This window comes from Cavia porcellus, unplaced genomic scaffold (assembly GCF_034190915.1).
Source record: "Cavia porcellus strain 051 isolate PalLab524CR breed Dunkin Hartley unplaced genomic scaffold, mCavPor4.1 scaffold_1, whole genome shotgun sequence".
NCBI classification, from domain to species: Eukaryota; Metazoa; Chordata; class Mammalia; order Rodentia; family Caviidae; genus Cavia; species Cavia porcellus.
Window position 1 is genome coordinate 85,729,456 of NW_026947484.1, and position 25,300 is coordinate 85,754,755.

Sequence of the window (25,300 nt, forward strand, 5' to 3'; positions counted from 1 at the left end):
CTTTTGCACATTTTAGATTTGCTCCATCCAGATTTTTGAAAACACTGGATGAGCTTCTATATGTTTTCATTTAAGAGTTTCCAAATTCTCAACATCTGAAGTAATGCATTAAATACAGTGATGTTTATATTTGTGCCACTTAAGGGGATTTCTCTCCGTCATATATTATAGAAATCACACTAAAGGTAATTCAGTCTTTCTCATTTTAAATCCTGACATACTAAAAGAAAAAAAAATGGACGTCCTCACAAGCTAGCTTACCTGAGAGAAAAATATCTAAATTAGTGCTTAGAGTATTGTGATATTAATATTCAGGTGCTAACATATTATAAATACTCTAAATATAAACAAAGATTTAAGGGAGACTGAAAATGGCTCTTCAATTTAGTTAATGAAGAAAACTATGAAAATATTTTGTAAGATGATAGGCCAACATATCTGTATATTAAAATTTTAAAAGTTATGCTTTTCCAACACATTTACATACTGAAGAAAATAATTACATGATTCAGTAAAAGCATTTTTCAAAATCCATCATTGTTTTGTGATAAAAACTCATCATACTGTGGGAAGAGATTCTGAAAAACCTTCTGATACACTCATATAAAATATGAAAATACACTAAGCAAAGTTTAATAAGTGGAACCCTCCACATAATGATGTTTGAAATCATTCACTGTTTGTTTCTGTTTATCAATGTAAGCATTTGTAATGTTATCTACACACTGGACAATACTAAGCAATATTAAGCCAAAATAAGATGCAACCCAAGACTGAATTCCCTGAACCTGGATAGATGATTGGTAAGCAAGAGAAATGGATCAGAAATTATGACATTTGGAAGAACATAGGGCTTATATGTCTCCCAAACTCACCACATGTAGGACTACATAGGAGGTTTTCAGGAGACATAAAAAGAGACACCTAACTTTGCTGTGGTTCCATTGCCCAAAATTCAGTTATAAGCAAGAATTTATTAGGAAGAAGAGCAGGGATTAGCAGGTGTGGGTGCTCCAACAGTCAGAAAAATTAAGTGCAGAAAATTTTTATGTTTAGCCCATATATTTGGGAGATTGCTAACCAAAAGAAAAGAGAAAGAGAATTATTTTACGTTAGTGAAGAAGGGAAAAAGTCAACAAATTATAATGAGGCAGGCACTATTAAGTACTTCACCTGAAATGTGATACTAACATAATGATGAAATCTGAGAAATTATATTAGCACTAAACTGTAAAGGACAATAGGAACTTTAACATCTGGAGACACAGGTCACTGACAGAGATGGAATCTATCCAGATGTGCAATAAATAAATAAATAAATAGACGAGGGACATCACTGCAGCTCACTATACCAGGTGAATTAGCTTGAATAGCAAATATTAGCATATGTAGAACTTTGCCAGATTATCCGATTCTTAAAAAGAGCTTTTCATTTAGTTATAAAATTTGAAAAAGAAGTGGTCTTTTAGGGTACTAAATGTGAAAAAAAAAGATAAAATAAATTAAATCTCTTTATTAATCGTCAGTAGTAAAATAGAAATTTGTCCCTCAATGTCCCATTATACGTGCATATATTTTGATTTCAAATTAAATTTATCTAAATTTTATCTAACATTTCTGAAAAATTTACATTTAGAATAGATGGATAGATAGATACACAGACAGTTATGATAGCTATTCAATACACTAAAATTTAGTCTTCAAATTGTTCTACTCTAATTGAATTTAGACATTCCTATAAAGAACTATATCTCTCAATCCACTGTTCATTTGAAATAATATTTATGTGTAAATATTACATTTAGTATAATTGAATATGCAGTACTTTAAATATAAATATATGCCCTTCTAAACTTAAATATAAAATAAATTTTGCACACTTATTGTCATGTTACATAGTTTTATTAGAACATTAGAGAAGTTCAAGAAAATAAAAGATTAAGGCACAAATAAGGATAAAGTCAAAGTACTTGTAACATTACTCAAAACAAAGGCTTGTGTTTACTTCTATTCAGAAACTATATGCATTAAGTTATTTAATACTCTGAATAAATCTGTAAGGAAGACATTTCACAGCATATTTTTACAGGTTCAGAAACTTAAGACTTAGAAAAACTGAGACGCTTCTCCAAGGTAAAATATTTAGCAAATAATAGAATCTACTCTTTACCCGGATCTTTCTATAATCCATGTCATTAATCTAGCACATGTCAAACTGTCTTCCATATTATAATAGCATATTTATGTTAAAATGTATTATCAACATTCCTATTACCTTAAAACTTTCATCTTCCTACAAAATATATTAATTGATAAAATTAGAAAATAGCAAGTATTTCCTGTATTTATCCCTATCACACATTAAAAAGTCATGAATAATTTCATTTTTATCACATGAATCCAAAGACCATCTGGGAGTACATAAAATGTACTGTAAGTGGAATGCACTTGGTTTTTCTAGCAGTATCAAAGTCATGCCAAGAAACAATGCTGAGAACTCTATGTTCATCTAGTTTTCAACACCTCTGTGGGCGGAAGTAATCAAAGCAAATACTGTGGTCAATACTGCACAAACTCACATTTTTGGCTAATAACTGACATTCAAGTAAGAAGAGAAATGATTTTTGAGATTGTTACCTGAAATTTAACATTATTTTTCTTTCCTCGGAAACTTGAACTTTAACTTTTAGTCCTTTTACAAACGGAGAAATGAAATAGGCAAAACAGCTATCAGTTATAATTCAATAATGTCTTTCAAGAAATAAATACTTTGTGTGCCAGGTGGGTACATGCACTCAGTATTCACATTAAACCTTCACAACATTGGCCTATTTTGACATTTAGTATTTCTTTTCTTCTTCAAAAGAAAAAGTCATCTTTTCATTAAAAAAACTTGAGCAAACAAAGTGTCAAATTTTATTTATAGAATTTACTTACATACTCCCTTCATCAAAGAGCTACATTCTTAGAGGATCAGACCTGTTAATATGTATTTGTATATCAAAAATATCTCTAATGGTAGAAATTTTGCTTTTGAGAGAGATAGAATCCATTTGGAGCAAAAGAAAAAAAAATACCATAAATTTCCCTTTAAGAAGACAGAGCAGAGATTCAATATAGAATGTATAAATTGGAACATATGTAGGCTATAAAAATAAATGAATAATAATTCAATAAACTACATTTAAAAGGATGGCCTAAGGTCACATTTTACAATGTAGATAAAAGCCAAAACCAAAACCAAAACAAGCAAAAAACAAAAAATCAAAACATAAATAAATGCTCACAGCACTGAGGTCAGATTCACAGGTATAAATTCAATTTAGCAAGAACAAGTTGAATTGCTCAGAGTTTAGATTTGTTATGTGTAAAATCACAGGATAATTGGTGTGGTCTGTTTCAGATCCAATTATGGATGAATATAATTATATCGTAATAAATGGTGTAAAATGAGGAAAGTCTTGTTTTTTTAAAAAAATTATTTTATTTTTTCTTTCTCTGATAAGACGCTGCTTCGTGTTATTTATCTAGCATTAGGCCAGAAACTCTCAGGCCCTATCTGGATGTTGATTAGATAATAAATGATCTTTAATTTACTTTTTCTATATTGTTTCTTTGTTACCCAAGCAACATAATTTAAGAAATGATTTAAGATGACATAGCTTCTCCCTAATTATTTTGTTCCTCTGGTGAAAAGTAAGCATTTTCTATTTTTTTTTTTTTCCTTAACTCTGCATAAAGTGCAAAGTTTAAGTAAACAGGTAATTCCAAAATCGAAGGTAAAAATTTCTCAGCTACAAAGAAATGACACTCCAGGTTACCATGTCTGGTTACCCTTTTGTGCCAGAAATTATTTCAAGGTGATAGGCAACATAGAGAGGAAATTTACTCATTCAAAATATATGTATGATGTAAATGGCAATTAGGAAGAAAATACACATGGAACCTATTTACAGTTACAATATAAATCTGAGCATATAGAGTTATTGGGGAAGTAAGATATCCTGTTAAATTTAAAAGATAAAATTAATAAGAATGCTTGACTTCAGTATTTTGCCCCCCAATTTGTCTTGTTAGCTTTAATCGTCCATTGTTTAGTACATCTATCATTTTACCCAAAGACACAGATTCAATTTTAGCGCTGAATGGATTAGAGAAACACACAATAACACAGCCCTGATATTTTTAATGACTTCTTGTTGGTGAAGTAAAACATAATTTTGAAAATCAGGCTTTAAAGATGTTCAGCAATAAATTGCAACCTAACTTTTTGAAATAATATTTTACTCTTCCTTATATGCTTCCAAGATTTAGCCTATTATTTATTACTAAATTTCCCTTACATTTTCCACCTCTATGCTTCTGTTATTTTCCTCTCTTATTTTCCTCTGTATCTCCTCCAGCTCAAAATGTCAATTACATTTTCACCAATTCTTCCATCTAATACTAGCTAAGTTAATGGCTTTCTCTTCTAAAATCCATTTTCTTTAACTCGACAAATTATCATTCTCTCAACTGTGCTAAGGTTATATGAATTAGCAACATCTATAATTTTTACAGATATTTTTATATTTAATATCATTATATAAATGACTTTCAAAGAAATGTTATTAGGATGTCCATAGCAAGATTATATCAATCATTACAGTACATATACTTCATAAACTCTTATAACAATATGAACCATGCACAATATGAAACAATTAGTTATACTATGTTAGTCCAAAATTGTGTTAGGTTTTATCAATCTTGCTTTTTTGTTGTTATAACTGTTTTGTTGTTGTATATAACTGTATAGTTTCAAGGTTTGTAACTTTATAGTCTGGAACTTTGGGAATTGAAACACAACTCTGATATTACATATATCTATTTATTTGGATAATCATTTTAGAATTTTAAGTTTCATTGAAAAACTGAGTTAAAACCCATAGCTCTCACAATATTTTTTATGAGGACTCAATGGAGTGATTCAAAGAAAAGACCTAGGACACACAGAGCATTCAAAAGATTCCAACTTTTTGTTTTTGATACATGATATCATAAATTACATGTCTTCTCTGAAAAAGAACCACCTATAATCCATTTTATAAGAGTTCTCCAAGGATATAGCAAGAGTGAATATAAATATGTCCTAAGTAGTGACAAAAATGTTTTTAGCATTTTCATCTCAAATGATGAGCCTTGTTATACAAATATAGAAGCAGACAATTGGAGGCAGTAGACACGCAAGCCTTACTTACTAGCAATGTGACATTGAGACAGGGCCTTTACTGCTTTGACTCTTCATTTCTTCACCTGCAAAAATGAAGAGATTAAACTAGATCCATTATTTTTAAATTAAATTTTTACAAAATCATTGGTTCATCTATTTATTCAGTTAATAACTCTGAAGGATATAAACCAGAAGTCCAGGGGCTCTACTTTTTTATGTCTTACATAGCTCAGATTCAATCTGGCTTAACTCTACCTAAAGCTTACCAGAGGATTCATGAAGAGTTGTGGTTGCTAATTAGTTACTCTAACCTACTCAGAAAGTATGGGACACACATAATCTAAGCCACTAAAATAATCTCTGCAGCTGCAAAAAGTATCATGCCAGGCACACTGAATGCATTTTGAAGTTAAGTGAAAATTTCCAAATAAAATTCCACAACCACAATGCTTAAATGAAAAAAAAAAAGACTCATTAAAATAATACACTGAAGAAATGAAAGTGATCAGATGCTGCTGCCATGTATCTAAAGGTCATAGTGAATAAAAAGCTCATCAGGATGAAACTACCACCATAATTTCAGTATCACTAAGCATGTGTCGAGATTTTCGTAATATCACAAAACAGTCAATGTACCAGAATCTTGCAAGAAATCCTACAGGAATTTAAACATGTAGTTGGAATAAGATGAATGGCTTTGGCATTTCAAAATTATAGTAGTAGGAAATTCATTTACTCCTGTCAACTATTACTTATATATAAAATGTAATACTATATATATATATATATATATATATATATATATCTTTTGCTTTTGTATTTTATATATGATATAAAACTACTAGCTCATATTGAATGTCATTTTTATTACACCTTGCATAGTCTATATATAGCTGACATAGCTTAACACAGAGTCTGCAGCAATATTAGCAACTAAACTTTTTAATGGTCTCTTTCACAGTGGTTTCTAACTTTCTAACCTTTTGAAGCTGTTAAAATAAAGTCAAATAATGATACTGCTGTGGCATAAGTGTATGCTAGGATCAATAAGTTGTGGTTGCTGGAATAAATTGCAATTAAAGGAGTGGTGCTTGATTGCTTGACAGTAGGTAGTCTTTCTAGACCAAATAAACTTCAGTATCAGTCTGATTTATAAGCTAATTAGTATGGGCTTCACATGCATTTCATTGGGAGACCATCAAGTAATATTGACTTGAGTGTGCCTTTGAATTTGTCCTGTGTCACTTAGAGGTAACAATTTACTTGTTTGTTTACTCAAGATTATATTTATCATTTTTAATCAAGTAGACTATAGAACATACTTATAAACAAATTCCCTAATAACTCAACATTTCAGAATTTCCATAGGCTTTTTATATTTCTATAAATTTAATAAAATATATATACTAAGTCAGAAATTGACAAGGTAAAGAATGATTGTCACTGAAAATTTATAGCATATATAATACATAGAAATAACTAATTTAAAGGCTAAAACATGGCACATTAGGCATGTCATAAAAATTTAAATATTATGAAAAAATTCAAATGATTGCCTCTAGGAAAACACATGTACTTATCTAACATAAAATCTTGTATATCCTAATTTTAGTAATTTCTCTTCTGTGTGGCATTTTACATATAACAAATTTCAACATATGCTTGCATAATTATCTAATGAAAATTGTATATTCATAGATTGAAAACAAATAATTTAAAATAAATTTTGATTATAAATTCAAAATTATATGTTTTCCTTTGCTAATAATTTCTTTTAGCAGCACATTTTCTGCTAGAGATTAAATATATGTTGCTGAATCAACAAGTGAAAAAATTAAATCCTTCAGTGAAGTGATTGTAGTTCATTCATTATCATGTATTTTATGAATAAACACAAGAGAAGGGCTTGCAGCCACCAAAAACAAAGTAATTATAATGGATATAAAATGTTAATTGACATTATTTGATCTATATATATCATATATGTATATTGAAACATCACACTTTGTCTCACACATATTTAAAATTATTCCAAGTTTTTTAATTTTAAATGTTTAATTAGATAGAAATACTACTCTGTTTTGATCAGAACATACCATATATATGCGATTTTCCAGCCATTAGTAACAGATTAATATAGGATCCTATTAAACCTTCACACAACATCCAGTAAGTTTATACAACTGATAATAACCATAAAAGTGTATTTACTCAAAAGAGATAATACTGCTTTAAAAATAAAATTTCTTCTGTTAAATACCCAATTCTCCACATTTTCTATTTCTCAGAGATACATTCTTTAAAAAGAAAGATAAATTCAAATTACTTAGAAAATCTTTCATACCAGTTTTGACTGTCACATGTTTGTATTGATACTGATTTCCAAATTGATTACAGTATCACAGTCTCTCACTAAACTTATATTACAATAATATAATTGTGTCTTTATGAGTCTGATACCCTTTCCCATGTCTCCAAAAAGGAAGCTTTATGAAGTCTAAGGCTAAATGATAGTAATCCTTGTTGTACAACATGAATGCACATCATTTTGCATTGTACAATGTTCATAGGAAGGAGTCAATGAATATATACTGGATAAATTTAAAATTATCAAACTCAAAATTGTTATAACATATATAATCATTCTATATTTACCTCAAATTTTATATGGGAATATGTTTTAATAATTGAATAGTAACTTTAAAAAAATTTTGATATATGCTAATACAAAAATGCATCCAATTTTAAATTACACATAAGCTCAATTTAAAACAAAATGAACAAAGGTACCATTTAAAAGATGAATATAGGGTCCTAACATCAAAATGCTGAGATAAATGTTTCAGTGTAAAATCTGGTAAGGGTGGATGAAATGATGAGTTAGAAAATAAATTTACTACCTGTCTCCAAGACAATGCCATCTATTACAAGAACAAGTGCTTTCTAAAAGGAAAACATGTGTGTTAGTTACCTTCATGTGTCCTGGATTTAATCCAATACCTAGTTCACTGTAAGAAGTCAGTTCATAGTTGAAATGCATTAATGAATGAATGAATCAATTACGTTGTCTAGAATGTTTAATAGTTGAAATTTTTGCATAAAGTATAAAGACTACAAAATGTAAACAAAAATTCAAAATGAATCACACAGTAAAAATTACATTAGTTAATTGAGGCTTTGCTGACTTGCAATTTTGTAAAATTGCTCATTTTAAACTGCGAGTGATACCAGAAAATTATTTTGTCTTTAAAAAAAGACACTGCACCTTCACCTAACATTCAGAAAAATTCTGCACAGAGACGTCTTCCTTTGACATTTTTAAGCAGAGTGTCGTAAGGTTACATTAGAACTGGGCAGTGGAGGAAGCATCCTGATTTCTGGTCCTTATGTTACAGTCACTGAATAAGCAAGTGGGAGAGAGTGCAAGGACGGCATCCCAGAGGTAATGCGATTTTTACACCATTTTGCAGAATTATAAAGTGGCATTGCCTTGTAGTACTGTCACATTCCCGATGGTGTTGAATACATCCATCTGCCTGCCCATCAATTCGTCTGAAATCGTGCAGTCAAGTGTGACATCAGGTGCTCACCAGCACTCTTCCTCGTCCCCCACTAGTCACAGGCACACCTGGCCCCCTTCATCCTAGCTTCCGCCTGTCTATTCTTCCTTGTAAGCCACTGCCTTCCCATAGTGCCAGTCTAGAATCAGCTCTGCCTCCGTAAGCATATTTTCTTTTTCTTAAAGGTACTCTTTCCTCATAAATTGCTTTTTATGATCTATTGTAAAAGTTTCCAACTGTAAAATATCTAAAATTTCCATTCACACAAACCAATGATATAGTTGACTTGCTTGAAATGCTATCTCAATATTTGAGAGCATCATTTTATTTTTAGGTAAAATAAGTGTCATACAAGAGTGCTTAAATATACAAATGAGGATTATAATGATTTAATATAGGGGTAATAGTAATATGTATATAAATGCTAAAATATTGCCACTTATATAATACATTATCAGTAGTCAGTCAAAACCCTTTCTCTGTGAACAAAGAAATGCCCTTTCAGGGCTTAATAATATATCCTTTGTCAGGTATATCATGTTATATAACATTTGTCATGCCTATATTAAAATTATAGTGTTAGCATGTGATTGGAAAATAAAAAATATTACTTCATCTTTTTGCATGCAGTTTGTGATACTGCTTCTTTATTTTCCCAATATTTTAAGTTTTCTAACAATAAATGTAAAATGCAACCACCGGAATTTAGATATATACATATAAATATGCACAAAGATACACACACATACACACACACACACACACACACACACTTCCATACATAATTCTAGCCTTAATTCCAGTCATCGAAGATAAATTACTACATTAAATATTTTAGAGTATGCTACTCACAGTCATTTCTGAATAAATAAATTACTGAAGAGAAATATGACAAACACATATGCACATATATATATATATATATATATATATATGAATGATTTATTGTGGATTGTTTCATTTCTCCCTACTTGTAAGAGTATCATTTGAATGGGTGAAAGTTAATCCATACTTACATACATGAAAATGTACAAATGTCATTTTCACTTTCTAATGAGTTATGCTTAATTTTAAAATAATAGTTTAAACATGAAAATCATTGCTTGTTATAGGCAGAGGAATTGTCCTCCAAAGTTTCCCACAATTCCAATTTCCAAGTTCTGTGCATAAGTGATGCTATGTGGAAAAAGGAAATGCAGGTTTCATAAGAAACTAAAATCTAAACTGGAGGTGGTTGTAATTATGCTGGGGTCCCCAAGGGGGCCCAAAGTAATCATAAAGATCCTTAGAAGATAGAGACAGGGGAGCAAGAATTACAGTAACAGGATCTGTGAAAGACCCACTGGGTATTGTCATTGCTGAGTGTAAGATGAAGAGGAGCCTTGACCTGAGGAAAGCAGACAGCTTCTGGAAAGAGAAGAGACCAAGAAATGGGTTTTCCACTTAGTCCCCAGAGAGGCACGCCATCCTGCTATGAAAACTTGTGCACATGTTTTGTGGACATATGTCTCCTCGTGGCTGGGTCATGTGGTTACTCAATGTTTAGCTTTTAAAGCAACTGTCAATATGTTTTCCGAAGTCAATGCACCATTTATGTTCCCATTGTCAATACTTGAAAATTCCAGCTTCTCTACATTCTCCAAATTGTCTGTTTAAACATTATAACCATATTAGTGAACTGAAATACTGCCTTGCAGCTTTGATTTGCATTTCTCTAAGGACCTAAAATGTGAGCATTTTTTTGCATGTTTTGTGGCTACTTGTGTATTTTCACTGGGGGAAAAAACATTCATCCAAATCCTGTCTTCACCTTAGGCATTTTTAAATATAGTTAATAAAATAAGTATTATTTCTTAAGGAAATGATATTTAATAGGCTTCTTTCACTATAACAGAACAAAACTACAGATCTTTAGTAAGAGGAGAACTTTGACAAAAGGAAAAAAGAAATTGAGACTGTGATTTGGATCACACAAAATAAGGAAGAAAAATCTTATCCGGTGAAATTAGAACATTTTTACATTAATTTTACCACATGGAAACTCAACATTCAAGTCCCTTTCTGTTTAAATACTGAAAAGGGAAATGTAGGTCATGCTTGCTAAGACAAGTGGACAAGTCAAACTAACTTGTGAAATGATTCAGGTTCACACGGTATAAAAGGCTCTGTGACAGTGGAAGTCAGATAACACTTTGTGAATTAGTACATAAGGGTAACATTGAGTATAAATAATATACATGCTTATTGCCCTAACCCTCACCCTCAGATAATGCCACAGGAAAGGGACACTACACAAGTGTTGCCAGTTTTGAAATCGTCTACTCTAAATATAAGGAAATAAACTAAAAAGGAACATCTGGATCCAAATGAATATATATATTGTTTATTGGTACAATTTAGATACAAGGATCATATTTATCATAAGAAATTTGAACCTGTGTATATCTTGACACTTTTTATCTCCAGTCTCCTTGCCCCCTTTCCATCCTCCTCCTCTCCTAATTAACAAAGCTTCCCCCACCATTTTAGTCTTTTCTATTGTTTTTCATTTCCTTCCTTTCTCCCTTCCTGCTCCCTAGTTCCTTTTCCTTTTGAACAATTACCTCTTATTTTATACTATCTATTTTCCATTTTGGTCCTTATTTACTCTGTCAGGTTCTCACACCAGAGACATGTGATGTTTACACATGTGTCGGATTTATTTCACTTAAGAACACGATCTCAAAGTGCATCCATTTATTGAGCAATGCTTAAAGTTTATCTTTCTTTATGGCTGACTAGTACTCCATTGTATAAAAATACCATATCACTTTTATCCATTCCTCAGTTGATGGACATTTGGGATGCTTCCAAGATTTAGCCATTACAAACTGTGCTGCTATAAATATGTGTGCACATATTTTGTGTGGTATGATGTTTGTAATTATTCCTGGAAAATACCCAGAAGGGGAAGAATTAGGTCAAATCGTGTCTGTAATCTTAGTGTTCTGAGGAATCTCCATACTGTTTTCCACACCAGTCCACACTCCCAGCAATAGTAGAAAACTGTTCCTTTTTCCCGCAGCCCCTCTAGCATTTGTTATTGGTTGACTTCTTGTTCATAGCCATTCCTTCTGACGTGAGATAGAATCTCAACATTATTCTAATTTGTATCTCTTGAATAGCCAATCATGTTGAATACTGTACATTTATTTACCATTTATATTGCTTTATCTGAGAAATGTGCATACATTTCAGATGCCCATTTTTGGATTGGGTCTTTAAATTTGGGGGATTTGATTTTTTTTCAGTTGTTCACATGTTCTAAGTAGAAGTCCTTTGAAAGACAACCAGATGAAGTTCTTTCCTACTCTGTGGGTGTTCTTTTTAGTTGGTGATTTTCTTGTTGAGTGAAAATTTTTAATAAGATAATATTCCAGTCCTTGTTTCTTTGTAGTATTTTCCATGAGATTGGTGTTTTGCTCATGAAGTTTTTGCCTATATCTATGTCTCCAAATCAATTTATATTGAAAGTATAACTCAACATCTCTGTTATCTAAAACACTGCCTTTATCTTACATATTTATGTTACTTGATATAAGTTTTGGTGGTTCATTTAATTTTCTAGGTCTGCATTTACTTACGAATAATATTTTGTAACATAAAAGATGGCAGGATTCATTTTAATTCCTGTAATAAACACTTTATATTGTCATTTATTCTTCACTATATTATGAAAGACAGTGTCTGTTGTCATTATTTCTATATTATAGATGATGAAACAAAAGTATCAAAAGATAAGTAGTTTGCCAAATCTGGATGCTAAGTAGTGATTGAATGGTCCATCTGCCACCATAGTCTAATATAATACAGTCTATAAGAGGATAATATTGAATTTCTCAAAATTGTAATTAGGATTAAATGCATCTATGTATTCATCCTTATATTCATGTATGAAACCAATTTTTACTGTGCACTTAGGGGTTGCTAAGTAGGTCTTAAGTGTGGGAGGATACAAGAAAGAGCCATGTGGGACAAATATTTCAGCTCGTGGAGTTTACAAGCCAGCTGGAGAGAAGTTAAAATTCTTTACATTTTCAAGAAGCTACAAGTTGGCATGAAAAGAAAGTACAGTGAACCATGAGAATAGAAAAGGGTAGTTATCTTGAGATAGGACCCAAGTGTTAGTTTTAACGGGGTGGCCTTTGAGTTGAGGCTGACCTCAAAGGGAGAAGTCAGCATACACAAATCACTATATAATTATAGCATGAGGAAGTATACAGTATGAGACATTAAACCTTAAAAGACAGTTGTGAAAAATGTGTTGAGGAAAATGTGCAGTGTAAAACCAGGTTGTAAATTATTTGAATCATCTGCTATCTTGGGTTATCTAAATTAATGTTGCCCTCTATTTATTGGAATACTGAGTTGACTAAGAACTGAACATGATTAGAATCAATGAATCATAGCTTTTCCTGGCTCTCTGCAGTGCCTATCACAGGGTCAACAATAAGCAATCTGTTTCTTTCAGCGCCCAATTACACTTTGATGAAGATTAAGAGTCACACACATACCCTCTCTATAGGATGTGGAATGAATTTCTTTCAAATAGAACCTCTTATTCACTAAGAAAAACATTTTTCAGAGCCATAAAGTGATTACAGGCTGCTGAATAGCCAGGGTAGATTCAATCATAGCTGAGACCCTTGGTCTATAACTTTAAGACGGGGATCAAAAGCTGTAATTTATCTGAGAAAGAATATTGGGCAAAAAGAGATTAATATCTCCCTGATTTTGAATTCTAACTTCTTGGTGGTATTGATGTTTACTAAAATCCTGTTTTAATTTCTCTCAAGACAAAAACAGCTAACTTTTCTCCATGTTTACTAATTTCTTAAGCTTTCTCAGGAATAAAAATTCCTCAGGACCCAGAAAGATGCAGAGAGAAAATATAAAAATATATCCATTTCCAAGGTGGCATTTTGTCAAGGGCAGCAAATGGAGGGCTGTACAGCTGTCAGCAGCATCCTTTTGAAAATGTAGGTTATAAAAGGGAGTCTGGGGGCTGGGGATTTAGCTCAGCGACATAAGCGCCTGCCTTGCAAGCAGGTAGAGGTGAGTTCGATCCCTGGTACCGCTAAAAAGGAAAAAGACAAAAAAAAAACAAAAAAAAAAAGGGGGAGTCTGAGGTTTGAATCAGTATTAGGTAAAGGTATTAATTAATGTTGAAGGTATTGACAGTGATCCTGACCCCACAAAACTTTATTTTGAGAACAGAACAAGGTGGAAGAATGCCCAAATGTGGTGAGTTCTTATGTCAAAAACCTATAGACTTGGCTTGAAGTTCTGATACAAACTCTTATACCGTATTAACCTTTGGCAAGTGGTCCATTTTCACGTTACTTTTAACTAATTGAGTTATGCTCAGTGAATTTGTAAGAAAAGAAACCACTTTTTCCTGTGCTACTATGAATAGCTTATTATAATTACACAAACACTCCTGCTGATCTGAGTTCTTGCTTCATAGCTGGAAGCACTTGACCCAATACAGTTCATCACTTCTGTTGGGTGGATTATTACACTTGATAGCTGTGCTGACCATTCTCATTCATATTCTTCTGTCCTCTGTACACAGTTCAATTGACAAGAGTCAAATTAACATGATTCATTGCTATTAAAACAGAAATATTACAACACTTCTGGAGACAGAACAGGTGAGATACTGCATATAAAACAGGCAGTTTTCTTACCTATAAATGTAATACATTATGCAACACAAGAAGTAATAGCCATTTGTGTGTGTAATTTTAACAGCACATGTAATTTTATGCATTGATCTTCAAACACTTGAGATGCTAGCTATAACTGTTTCTCATCACCTATTAGTATTTGACTACTGAATAATGAAACTCTCATTCCATTTCTCTATTTAGTCACTAATATACTGTATTTAAATGTAATATGTTATCCAAGTGAATTTAGGTAGGTTCAGATTTTACAAAATAGGCATTTTATACAGAATTTTACCCAGAGAAATCTATGTTAATACTAATTTTTCTGCCTATCTTGCACAATTTCTGTAGTGATCCTTAAAGCTCAAATATATTCCGGTGGTTTTTGCAAAACATAAGACTCACTTATTTTCGATAGGTTATAATTTCAACAGGTTAAATCCTCATGAAATTGATAAGACTCAAAGGATATGTATGTGAAGCATGCTACATATGGAAATTTTCTTTTAATAAGACTCTTAAAATTGAGTAGCAGCAAAGTGGGCCAGGGACAACCAGGAAGGAAGCCACCCCCAGTCCACCATGAGCCAGCTGGTGCATGGTCCAGGGAGAAAAGACCCCCACCCACAAGCAATAGGCTAATTTGGAGGAACTGTATTGTTTGATTGACTTTGTATGTGTAAAACTAATAGTCTGGCCAACTATTTAGAGGATAACATTATGCAGTATAGTAACTATTGTAGATTTCCTAATGTCTTATCACTGTTTGGTTTCATTTTATTCCCTTTAAAACAAACAAATAAATATTTTTTAAAAGGCCTTTAAAATTGCCAGAAAATCTAATTGTTAGTCTATCAGATACTTTACCAGAATTCAAAATAAAATAATTAACTTTAAAATATTTCCAGCATGCCCAGTTGTATTACAGTTCCATGCTTAAAATGATTTCTTCCTTAAAATCAAATTTGGACAGTGGATCTGCGGTCAGATTAATGCTGTTGGAGTATTCCTAATGCTTGCATAAGTACATCTCTCTGAAAAATGTGCATTAATAGTCCTATGATAATGATGGACCCACTAAGGACAAAACGCAATGGTTTTCCTTTTCCAGGCATCTGACTATCCTAGAGCTTGTTTACTTCCTAACAGCACATTTCAGTCATCAGTATTGAGTACTTTGTTTGCATCATTATAATAAGTGCTATTGTAATTCTAATATCTGTTATTCTTAACAATACAACAACTCTCTCTCCTCAGTCCTGCCATTCTCTGCTTGGGAGAAGACAGGGCTGGAGGCCAAAGGCAGGTGAATAAAATCTTTTGGAGGGAGCATTCTTAACTCATTACTATAAGCATCTTAAATAAAACCACAGAGACTCAAAATAACTGTGTTTTCTTTAAAAATCAAGATTAAACTACTCAGAAAATGAAAGCAAAAACTCTTTACAACAAATTCAAAGACAAAGAAACCTCTATCTCAAAACGTCACTTAAATCCAAGCCATTATTTCTAAATTCATCCCCTCAAAAGGAAATCACAATCTTTCATTAGAAAATCTGATTTGGTAAATGGGTTTCTATATTACATAGTAAAGTTTACCACCAATACAAAACGAAAAACTATCAAAATAAATAAACATTTAGGATTTTCCTGATGCATTTATTCTCAGGTGCTGAACTACTTATTCATTAAATACTTGACATGAAATAGGCATAAAGAATGATAAAGTTTACTTTCATGCATCCATAGTACAAATTAAAAACAGAACCTTATTAATACAATTGCATGATGTGTTGCCCTTCCAAACCACATTATCTTATCCTCTAGAGTAATTATCACACCATTTATAATTACCAACTATATGAGTACACATGAGGGTTAACCTATTTTAGTTTAAAACTCTCCAATTCTACAGAATTTATGCCTTGTCATATTTTATAAGCCTCATATCTAAAGCCTCTTGAATTCTGGTGTTGACAAATGTGTAACCCATAGCCACGTTTGATTCCTGCTTCTTTTGAAGATTTGTTCCTAGATATTTTCTCTGAGTTCACTGATGCTCTGCTTTATAATTCCAAGAATAGTTTTTACATTTTTTGAGCAATTTTTGGATCCATTTTGTATTGGGAAGATGATTTAAAGTATCTTGCATCACATCTCTAGGAAGTATCATACAAGGACATTGATGAAATATGAGCTACAATGGGTGGATATTATATCCCCTTTTGTCACCTCTAACTTCATGCTATTGTTTTCACTATGAGATGAGAAATGCATCAGGTAGTTCTTGAAAAGGGATGAGAGGCATGGGAATGGTGCACACTGTGTCAGGTACTGTGTGTTATGTGTCATGGTTCTGCATGACCCCATGGTACCGGCCATTGAGCTCTGTACGTATCCCAATGATATTTGATGGATATGTGCCAAGATCAATTTTTAAATTTTATGGACTACATTATGTAGATACTTATTTCTTTATATAAGTGTTATGGATATATTATTTTTCTTAGAAAAGTAACCAAATAAGTAATAATTTTAGAATTATAAATAATTATTTCTATTGTGATAAATTTTATATTGGCAAAAATAAAGCAAGTTATTTCAGAAAAATGAGATCATACAAAATTTTTACTTTTTTTTTTTTTTTTTTTTGTACTGGGGATTGAACTCATGACCTAGCACTTGGCAGGCAGGCCCTTATGCCGCTGAGCTAAATCCCCAGCCCCTCTTTGTCATTTTTAAAACATCAAATTAGAATTATTATAGAATTTTATGAAGAAGAAATATGTATCGTGATATTTTCAAGAATATTTTGTAAAATGTATTCCCTTAGGATATTATCAAATAAGGTAAACCTATAATGTTTTCTTTGGACAAATAACATGAACTGTTATATTTTTTAAAACATATTTTACTATACAGTATTTTGATAACAATAGATAGCTCATACCACTGCTGTTCTAAAGACCATGGTTTGAGAATTCCAGCTGTATTTCAATATTTTAAATATAGAAAATATATAAATGAAAAATAAACATGCTGTGATATACTCACTGTAATAAATGTTGCATAATTTAGGTAAAAATGTAGGTTTTAGCATCAATGTAGCATCAATAGGAATTTAATGGTTGCAATTACTAAGCTAAAATCTAAAGGAGTAGTAAAGATTTTATGGAGATGCATTGGGAATGATGTAGAAACATTTAGAAAAAATATTACTGGCTACTATCTGTATATACTCAAATATTTTTAAAATGTTATATTTTTATTAGTACATGCTTGCAGAACACAATAACTACAGTCATTGTGGGGAAATGATAAATGTATAGAACACATCTCAATTCTTTAATTTTTATCCTTCCTTATTACCCCTCTTATTGCAGATAATGTTGTGACAGCAAGAAAGACACTATTTTTAAAGAACTTTTAAAAATGCCTACAATGCAGAAAGTACCAAGGCAATTAAAGCATACAAAGATGAAAAAAATGTTTCTTGACATGAAAATACCTTGCAATTTGGCAGAGGACTACTAAGTGATGGGGACCCTTTAGGTGAATCAGGGCCAGTTTGTTGCTTAGCTGTAACAATGACAGAGATAATTATGTGAAGGGAATTCACAAATACATTTCTCGTCTAAAACCACTGGTACAGCAATGCTGATCAAATGCCACGATAACAATAATGAGTCATTGCCGATGGTGCACAATCCAAATCCTCAACTACGATACTCAATGAGAAAAATTCCATTCAAAAGCTACTGCTTGGGATGAATACACAGCACTGTGGCAAAGCACTTCCTCCCATGCATAATTTCCCACTCTGTAAAAACATTAATGGAAGAAAATAATGAATGGAAAAAAAGACAGAAAAGAATAACATAATACAATTCTACAAAACACATTAATGCAGATTTTTCTTTATCAATAGGTCATATTTTTACAGAAACTGTTCCAAAAGAAAAACTACCACAAATCATGTAAAGCAATAGTAGAATCAATATGAGGAATAATAAGCATTGTTATAAATCCAAACAGAAGAAGTAATTTGCTAGTTTTATTATTTTTATAATCTTCATTTTTATAAGGTATAATAGTTTTATTAATCAGTAAAGGGCTTTATAGGTATTTCATAATCTATATTAGATTTATGTTTTCTTAATTTGGTACACTTTTGAAAATAAAGTTTCTTAGTAAATACATGCAGTGTATGTGGATGAACTTGAAAGATGTGCATTCCCTACTTCCATGGCCGAAAGAGTACTCCAGGTTAAAAAAAAAAAAAAAAAAAAAAAAAAAAAAATTACAGTGATTAAAAACAGTCTGTATTTAATTTTATTACTATTCATTCATAAAATATTTATGGTCCAAAGAAATATGTGCATACTTATATATAAACATTTTTGCTCTGAAACTTTGCAGAATATAATTGCATTCCATGTTTAATAGAATTGTTTACTTATTGATTTCCAGAATATCATTAAATAATGTGGTTCACTAAAAGTATGTGTATTTTGACCTTCACTCAATAACACATTTTGTACTATGTAGTATATTATCTTTTTTACAACCATTGTATTAAATACCTTCAAAAGTTGAGGGTTGGCAATCAGTAAACAGATGCCAAAGTGATTTGTAAACTTATACCTTAGATAAAAATCACATGACTTAATAGTGTTATCCAGATATGTTTGGTTAAGATAGATACCAATGTCTTTGTGTTTTATATATGCTGTAAATCTAATATATCCTATCATGATATGAAAAATAGTAGTTGGACAAAATGGTATTTTTCACCTAAAATTGGAAAATTTTAATCACTTCATAGCAATTGTCATTAAAACCTGCACATTCTTGGTTCAGCCATCCTATCAATAGAAACAAAATAATAAATACAATTACAGAAACAGAACAAGAGGAGTGAAGATTGTATGTATAGATGTGAATGTGTGTAATTTTTTACATTTAATTCTAATTGAAGTCAGATATAACAACAAATGATTAAAAATTGAGCTGAATGCAGTGGTGCCTGCCTACCAATAGTCTTTACAATTTAGGAGGCTGAAACATAAATATCTCAAATTTCAAGTCAGCATGGGTAACCTGATGACAGTTTGGTCATCACTCCTCAATATTTGACAGCACTCCTCAATATTTAAAGAGATTAAAACATTGGGCAGGAGAGGTAGCTCAGTGCAAAGGCCTTGGGTTTACTCCTCAGTACCACATTCAAGAAAAATCATCAAGAGGAGAAAAAATGCTCATAATAGAAGTTAAGTTCACTACCTTTATTTTCCTTATTTCCCCATTTTTTCCCACAGAGATAAACATTATGACATCTTTAAATTATTTTGTCTCTTGATTTTTTAACAATCTCCTGGTAAAGAAGTATATGTTTCAAAGAAGGCCCAAAAAGTGTTTGGTTGTTTTTAGATTGCACAAATGCTAACATTAAAATATGCATAAGCTTTTCAGTAAAGAGAAATTGTGACCCAAATTATTAATGTTTTTTACCTTTATATGCAAGTTAGAAAGCAAGTAGGCAGTATTAACCAGCAATATAATGGGTTGAACATAAATCTCCAAAATATGTTTTTATAATTAAAAATAATTGTGTGTACTGTAGCAAGCCAAGTTCTGCAGTGTAATTAAACATACTTAACGTATATTAACTCTACAACTAATTTGCATAAATTATTCTGTTTAACAATTTTATCACACACTAGGGGATACTATGATTTTTATCAATGCAAGCTATTAACTAAATGGATAATGATATGGTTCTAAAAGTGGTATTATAATTATAACCCCCATAGAATCTCCAAATCAGGGAACAATAGGCTACTTAAATGATTGGTTAAATTTTAGGGAGAACTGCATATGTTGTTTTAAAAATCACAGTTGACCATCTGTGCCTAATTTTTAGCCATTTACAACCAGGCATGTAAAATTTATCATTGCTTTCTAGATTTATTAATTCACATATGACACTTTCATTCAGAGAAATTATGTATAGGGTTTTGTATAATTATAGTCATAATTTATCCAAGTTGAAAACATGGATATTCACTTTTGTGAGTTACATGGTAAAATTATACAAGTAGGGGCTTCGAAACTGAATTCCTTGTCTTGATTTGGTCACTAAGATGTAAGTGATTTAGAGAAGGACTTGTCATCAACTTTATCTTTTGTCTTTTTCTGAAATATACAATTGTCCAGAATTGTTAGGGACTTTTAGAGAAGCTTTTTCAAGCACTTCTCAAAAGCCAGCACAATTAGATTCCATCAGTCCTCTGTGTTATCTTATTTATTTCACTAAGCCACATTTTCCGTGGCCGTCTGGAGACTTACAGCAAGTCATATTTTCGTGTTGTGGCTCCTTATTATTCTCTCTCCTTCCCACACCGAGAAGGCAGAGTCCTGGGGAAATCCAGAATTGCCAGTGAGTCTGTGCGGGACTGGACTATAAGGCAAGCATCATCTTCCAGGTTAAGATCAACCAGAAAATTGATAGAGCGTAGGAATTTCTGAACATCTTGTGGTTTGGACACCTTTATATTTTTAAAATAATTTTGAAGACCATCAAAACATGTCTTCATATGATATGTTATCTCATATTTTTATTAGAAATTAAAATTAAAGAACTTTGAAATCATGTGTTTAATTCACTAAAATAATATAATCAAATGCTCATAAAATTGATTTTTCATTAAAAATCTTTCAAATTGAAAAAGCCTGATTAGATTGACACAGTTTTACCTTTTAAAAACTCTCGCTGATCTATAGTTGCATTGAAGGTGGGTGGATTCTTCTATGTGCTCTCAATCTGTCCTAGACTCACACATCATGCAGCCTTGTGTAGACATCAACATATGCTCAGAATGAGAGAGGACAGAAATAATTCTAATATGTCACAGGATAGTTAGACCACACAGAGTAGACTCTGTGAGTCTCTGGTGTGGAAAGGGTAATGAGTCAGATAAAAACTGCTGTGCTTTGAAAGGCAGAGTGGGCAGACTGGATCTTCAGCTCATGAAAAACTCCTGAAACAGAGAACTTACGTGTAACTCTGTACACTACACATTTGATTGATACTATTTTTCGAAACTTTGATTTCAAGTATATGTACCTTATGGATACATATTCAAAATGTGTGGAAAGTTAGTAAATAATGTTAACTAGTTGGTAGAAATTCTATTTTAATAATAACAATAAAAAAGCAAAACAAACAAAGAACAACAACAAAAGAAAACTAGGTCTGGTGGAACACTCCCGTAATCCCAGAATTTATGAGACTGAGGCAGGAGGATTTTTGCAAGTTTGAGATCAACATGAGCTACAAAGTGAACTAAGCCAGCCTGAAACTGCACATTGAGACCTTGTCAAAAGGACAAAAAAAAAAAAAAAAAAAAAAAAAAAAAAAATCCTGTGCATAAACCCACTAGTGAGAAAATGTTACATGATTGCTTACATAACTTTCATCTTTCTTTCTAGGTTTCATTACCATTATTTCACTTAATAGAAAAAAAAAAGTGACCATTTTCACCAAAACACAAGGAAAGGGTAAAATGAGCCAAAGTTAACCAGGATTAATTTTCTGTTCATGTACCATCAAACCTTACCAAGTTTGGAGCTGAGATTAAAGGAAAAGATCTTGGAAACATCAGTGAAACTCAAATTCATGAGGCACAGCTTTTCTATGTGAAAGGACAGCTTCCTCCAACTATCTCTGATTATGCAAAGCTTAGACCATAAAAAAATCATTCAGTACTTTCTTGCCTTCTTCCTCCTTGGTTAAGTATACAATACAATCTACAGACTCTGGGTTCCTCCATCAACATCTAGGCAGCATCTTCCACAGCTTAAATAATAGAAATGCTGCAGAATCTTTAATGGATGCTTTCATTAAAGACTTGTCTATGTAATCTGAAGTTAATTTTTCAAAAGTCATATTGCAGGAAGATAAATGTACCACTAATAGATTTTCATTTACAAAAATAACAACAAAAATAACATTTCCTTACACTTATGTAGTGCTTATGCCATGCCAAGCATTTTCCTGAGCACTTTATAGGTTTCAGTTCCACTGATCATTACAATAAGACTCCGATGCAGATACCATTATTTTTTTTTCAATTATCAGATGAAAAATCTGAGAAACATAAAGTTAGAATGTTTCACATCAAATTCAAGCAGCAGGATTTGAACCAATGCAATCTTGTCTGATAATTTAAGCAAGAGATAAAGAATGGAGTCATTCAGCGATTCCATAATCTAAGCAAAGTCACAGAACAAATGAATGCATGAATTTTCTTCAGAGAAATTTCTACATGTCTAGAGATTGTACTTTTTGAATTTATACTATTTTAAGAATTTCCTTCAGCCCACTAAGAATGTGTCTGAGTGATAAATCCTTGAGCAAAGAATTTTGCCTATTCTGTTCAATACTGTATCTTTACAACCCAGGACAATGACTAGCAAATAATAAGTTATTCAAAATCCGTGGAAGCCTAATGTTTATGCTTATAAACTAGGATGATTTCTGAAATTCCATCAAGTATAACTGCTGTTTTGTATTTATTTCCAACAACTCTATTATTATCAGATACTGCTGATTTCCAACTGTTCTTATTTATTCTCAAACTTTCATATTTATAAAACTACCTCTGAATCTTATTAAAATCAGGTTATGGATCAGAAAATCTTGGATGTAACCTGAGCTTATTCAATTCTAACAAATTCCCAAGTGAGCTATTGGTCTCAGCATCACTCTTTATGTATGAAAGTTTTATAAGTAACTGATAGATGTGGCTTTCAGGTTTACAAGTAGCAGAATGTAAACACTGTATGTATGGTGATTCCTCTGCTTTTACATACTTTGATTCTCTTCACACTGCTGACACTATTTCAGAGCCAACTGAAAAGTGACATTTTTCACAGCTACTGGAATGATTGTCACTTGTGACATGAAATTCTTTGACCTTACCAGGGACATAATGTGATGTTTTGTTTGAGTATCTCCAACTGTCAATGTTTTTCCTATGACCTTTCCTAAGGTTTGAACACAAATAAACATACATTTAACAAATTGAAAAGCCAACTCTTACAGTGAATGCTAGAACAGAAAATGCAGAACCATCTACTTGGAAGTTTTTGATTCATTCAGCATTCTGTCACATAAACAGATAAACAATGTTATAATAAATCAGTAAAAAAATGTGATTTTTAAAATATTTTTTGCAATGAGAAAATCCAGCTTAATTCTATTCACATTACATGGGTAGATAGAGGTTAGGAAAATCTTTTAGTTATAGTAATCTAACTTGTTACAGGCACTGTTCTAAGATTTTCTGAATGCCAGCTTGCTTAATATGCATCATACCACAATGAAAAATGATTAGTATAATTACCATATTACTATATTTTATAGAAGGCAAAAACTGAAATACTACTGTATTTTATAGGATATAAAACCAAAGCAAAGTTAAATATAATACCAAATGATACATATATTCAATAAAGTTATCAAGATTATAACCCAATGACTCAACTTCAGAATTTTTGCTCTCAAGACACTGTACCCCAGGTGCCCTTTCTAAGGAAAAAAATATTTATAGTTTCCAAAACATGAAATATTATATCCAACTATACTTCCACTAACCACAATAATTAGACTTCTTCAAACTACAGTATCAACAGAAGCATAGCAACAGAGGGCCAGGGGTACAGCTCAGCAGCACAAGTACTTTGTTTTCAGCATGGTGTTGGGTTCACAGCACTTTTCACTGACCACACTGTAGCAACGAGCTCGTCTTCTCTGTTTACCCCCACTTGCCATCCATAGGTTTTGTAGCTCCCTGGATCCTCGGGACAATTTCCCATAAGCATCCTCACCCACCTTTGTACAATGAAAAGAGGAAACACATAAAATCCCCACAGCACTGTTCCTTCCTTGGTAGAAACGTGTTGGATAATAATATGAGCATCTGTTAATTAGCATAATCACATTTTTCCATATTACATCAAATTATTATCCAGGCATGATACATAAGTGGAACTACTCATCAGCTCTCTTTGGTTATTGCAGCACCCTCCTGGCTACTATGATTCTCACTTCTCCATCATTCTTTAAACTTCTCATCAGACCTGCTTTTCTAAAACACATGCAGATAGTCTTGTCACTTGCTAATTAAAAAGTCTAACAACATCTATTCTCTTCTTATAGATTTAAATCCAAAATACTTACTGAGTTACACAAAGTCATTTCTAATTTAACTGTTATATTTCTAACCACAGTCCCTATTATTTTTTCCAAGCTGCTACATAAGCTTGTCATTTAAACAAATTATGTCCCTTAAAATCTTAGCATACACTATTTTGTTGTGTCCAGAATATTCTTGCCCATATTTTTCACTTGGCAGTTTTTAATTCATCCTTTAAGATGATTGCTTATACATGAAGGATTTTCCCTTTTTCCAAAGGAGAATAAACTTTATCACTGTGATCCTGTACTTGTTCTGCAAATGAACTTTCTATGAGTCCAGATTCTAGCAGGTAAAGAAGCTCCTCATAAATATTGAGACACAGGACATAATAATTTTTATTGAATAAATATATGAAAATAAACAATTAGGTATAACCATGGCATTGCATTAAAATCTACTGATAAAATTTAAGATGTGAATTATAGTCAGTTACCTAACTTATATTAATTAGAATAAAGAATATTCCATTTTATATGTTTGGCTGTCAATGATTTCTTCCTTTTGATTAGAAAGAATGCAATTTGTATTAAACAAAATGATAAGAGAAAAAGCACT

General features: G+C 31.8%; 1 protein-coding gene across 27 annotated transcripts in view; it reads right to left on the reverse strand.

The window, feature by feature from the left end:
* Positions 1-25,300, reverse strand: part of Ptprd (protein tyrosine phosphatase receptor type D) — a 2,079,748-nt gene that overhangs the window by 1,835,651 nt on the left and 218,797 nt on the right. For all 27 annotated transcript variants that reach the window (XM_063251000.1, XM_063251078.1, XM_063251071.1 and 24 more), the window contains one exon: positions 5,241-5,295. The gene's annotated coding sequence lies outside the window, so the exon portion shown is untranslated. The remainder of the gene's footprint in view (positions 1-5,240; positions 5,296-25,300) is intronic.